The sequence below is a fragment of the Wolffia australiana genome, chromosome 3 (genome assembly GCF_029677425.1).
Source record: "Wolffia australiana isolate 7733 chromosome 3, ASM2967742v1".
NCBI lineage: Eukaryota > Viridiplantae > Streptophyta > Magnoliopsida > Alismatales > Araceae > Wolffia > Wolffia australiana.
In genome coordinates this window covers 155,035-159,033 of record NC_135837.1, presented here as the reverse complement: position 1 = coordinate 159,033, position 3,999 = coordinate 155,035, and the positions used below count along the sequence as shown (strand labels likewise).

The following is a 3,999-nucleotide window of genomic DNA, read 5'->3' as shown; positions in this document are numbered from 1 at the left end:
CTGAAAAAGAGGTTTTGAACTATTTAATGCATCAGGGAAAGGTATAGGAGGTTGGCTATCTATTGGTTTGGACTCCATCTCAATGGATTTACCTTTGGGATATTCTACTTGCTTTTCATCTATCCCTTCAATTTCTGAACCTACACTATTTCTACAAGTCTCACAAAGTTCTTTTCCATTTCTTAGTTTAGTTATTCCCAAGATAGCCTCACAATTTAAAATAGGAGATGGCATGGAAGATAATAAGTCATCATTCACATAAAATAAATTCATAGGATTAATCATAGGTTGAGTAGGAAATTGACCTTTTTGGGAGTCTATTTCAACCCTCTTACATCTCTGAATTTGGTCCATGCTTCATGTTAATTCTTCAAACTATTCATCATTTCGCTGAATAGTTTGAATGATTAGAACTATTCTTCAAACTAATCCATCTTGGCTTGTTGTTCCGTCATTTCTTTGTGAGACTTATAATGTGGAATCATTAGAACGTGGATTAGTTAGTTTATGAGGTAAAAATTGACATTGAAAATGTGATTCGGGTTAGTTGGAGGTTGAGATTATTGTGGCCTTGGCTGGAAGGAAGGTCTGATTCTACGATTCTAATAAGAGCTGCCCTGATTTCCCCTTCCGTTTCACTGGTTTTTCTCTTGGTTGAAGTTCAGGGCATTCACTTCTTCCATTGATTGGCACTCTCCCTGAAAATGGTCATCACTAAAGCAAACACGGCAAGAAAAATTCTGCACATTACAATTGTTAGTTTAAAGTAAAATTTTTTCTAACATTTCTGTTATCTTTGCCAACTGTTTACCAAGTTCTCTATTTTCCCTATTTCTAACATAATTCTGAATTTCCTGTTCCATACCATTCACATTCAATACTCCTCGTTTTGGACCAGAAACCCCGCCATTTCCTGTAAGTCCAATGTTATGCACGTCTTATTCAGCCAAATTTTCTATCATTTCAAATAATTGGTTATCATATGTATCCAAAAACGTACCCCCAGCAATCATATCAAGTTTATTTCTAAATTGGTCATTTACACCTTCATAATATGTTGGAGCTAACTGATAATCTTCATATCCGTGATGAGGGCACTTTTTTACTGAATCTTTGAATCGTTCTCAAGCTTCGCTAAATGACTCATCACCGTGTATGAAATCAAGAATGGCTCCTTTCAAAGTATGGGTTTTGGACATATAATAAATTTCTTCTAAAAAAAATTTTCAATTTCATCCCAGGATTCAAATGTGACACCCAATTTCCCAAACCATTCTTTTGCTCTATCCTTCAAGGTTAGTGGAAAATATGTCATCGTCATAACTTCACTTGGAATCCCTAGAAGTTGATACAAAGAACACCTTTCAGAAAATTCATCTAAATAAGGATATGGGTCTTCTGAAGGTAAATCATCAAAATATTTTTAGTAATTTAAAAATAAATTATCCAATTTCAATACTACATTATCCCCTAAGGGTCCATGCACTGAAGTTTTTTTTTGTTTCTAATTGGCTCATAGTGCTCTTTTAGTCGTCTATTCCTTTGAGGAATTTCCCTTTCTTCCTGCTCACACATGTCAGACATTACTTCCTGAGTTTGGTTCTTGAAAATAAAGGTTTTATTTTTTTAACTCAAGAGAAGTCAATTCAGGCTTTTAAGATCTTTTACAGTTCATAAACAACAAAAAAGAAAAAAATTAAAGGTAAACTAAAAGTAAATATGAATACCTCTGAATTTATCATCTGATTTCATTTATGCAGTTAATCAATTCTCAGAAAATATTATAACTCAAAAATAAATTTACTACCTCAATGACACCTGCTCCCCGACAACAGCGCCAGCTGGTAAACCAGAATTTGAGTCAAATGAGTTGTTTAACTAGTTTATGCAACAATACTTATAAAATTTTCCTTACTTAGAATATGGTAAGGGTCAAATCCTCAAGGAGAAGGTAATTAGAGAGTAAATTGTAATTCAAATATATTTAGAAATAACTTTCTTTGGTGATTTTATATATTTTTAGATTTTTAACTATTTTCTAAAGACAAAATCAACTAAATGATAGAAAACTAGTCAAAGCTAAGTTAAATAAATAAAATAAGTATTTATGTTGTTTATTATAAGTTATAATAATTTATTATGATTTTTTAGCAATTTTTCTAGGGCAAGAAATAAACTTTATAGACAAATAGAACCTTAGGCCGCATATCCCGCGGTGAAATTGTAAGAGAAATGAGTAGTGGACGAAAATCGTTGCAACTTTTGCTATAGGAAGCATTTTTTAGTGTCGTTTAATGTGTTGCAAAGATTGAAGTCTAAGCCTATCCTCTATGTTTATCTAGACAAAATGGAGAGAAAATTCAAATCAAACATTAAGAAGATCACACGAACCTTGTTGTCACTTCCCCAAATGGTCAAGTGGTGTTCTTTCTCCAAGAATCTTGATCATCCTTGAACTCTCTCTCCCACACTCTTGTATAAAAAGAATGAATCAAAGAAATCTGATCCAATAGGCCTCCAACAACAAGTTGCGAGCAGAAATCTAAGATGAGATTCAAAGAGAGGGGAGAAGAGAATAAATAGAAGTGGCCTAACTCTCCCAGCCATTGGATTTAATTCGAATGGATTGAAGGACTAGGATTTCCTGATTTTCAACCTGGACCCAGGTGCCCTCCTCAAAATTAAAATAGACCATTCAAATTCAAATTGTGAGTTAGTTCCACAATTCTTGCCTTTAGTTGACCTGATCTTCAAGGAGTTTGAGTGGACTTCTAGAATGGGCTACTTGTGTATTGGGCCTCCCCTCATTATCTATTTGATTTCGAATTTCATCCCATTTTCATCTCAAATTCACCATTATATTTACCTAAGTCCTGTTTATCAAATAAAACTCCAAGAAGATGTGAGAAATCCACTTTACTCCAAGAAGAGTCAAGTGGGGTTAGTCTCAAAATATAATAAACTATATAAAAATAGAGCTTAAGAAAATAAATCATGAAATATATCATTTTATCCTTAATTGGTGAATAAGGCTAGTGCAAATCTTTAAATATTAGGTAAAAGTTAAGTATGAAAGCATAATTTTACTAATCTAAATTAACGTTATCACTATACCAAAAAAAATAGTTTTTAATGACTTTAATGTCATACAGGTATTAAAAATACCAAAAAATAATCAAACAAATAAAAAAAATGATCAGTTTAATCCATGACATTTTAATATGGACATTTAATGCAAATTTCATCTAATAAATGATATTTATTTTTAACCTTCATGTCATCATGAGTCACCATCACCAACTTTTCTAAGGATGCCCCCCTTCCAGACTTGGTTTAATTTTTGCAAACTCTAAAAAAATGAGAACTAAGATGATGCTTCCAATTTTCGCCACAAACCACTAGTGAGGTAAAATTAGATATTTTTGGTATTTAATTTTTTTTATTAATTTGTAGTCACTTTTGCCTTAAATTGATTCTAGAAACATTCTACATATCATGTCTATCATTTATATCCCATTTCTTTAATTTTAAAGGCAAAACACTCTATACAAATTAAACATTTTAAGTTTCACCTCGTTTTGATATTAAGTAAACTTACTAAAAGTAACTTTTAGTAATGAAATTGTTATCAACCCTGTACTGGTAATGTAACTGCATAAAAAAAATCCTGAAACAGCGATTAGAAATATATATCCCTACCCCCAGAATTTCCAAACTTATCTAGTTTTATTACATTCAAACATTGCCATATTTTTATGTTGATGCTGATTTGTGACTTTTTCAATAACATCCCTACCAGATGCTCAAGTGGAGACAGTGGGAGTGTTGTATCCATTAGCAGGCAAAGAAATCTTTCCATGTACCTGGTGCTAAAAGTTAGATTAAAAAATAGAAATTTAGAAAAAAGTCAGAACGAAAAATTAAAAGTTAAGTAAAATATAAAAAGAATGGACAATAAAGTGCGTTTTAATAGGAGATAAACTGCAGCCATTTTGGAAT

The 3,999-nt window shown here is 32.0% G+C and overlaps 1 non-coding gene across 1 annotated transcript; it reads left to right on the top strand.

The window, feature by feature from the left end:
* The first annotated feature begins 1,080 nt into the window (after positions 1-1,080).
* Positions 1,081-1,186, top strand: LOC144701578 (small nucleolar RNA R71). Its single transcript, XR_013581061.1, has one exon. It is a non-coding gene; the product is annotated as a small nucleolar RNA R71 (small nucleolar RNA).
* The last annotated feature ends 2,813 nt before the right edge of the window (positions 1,187-3,999 follow it).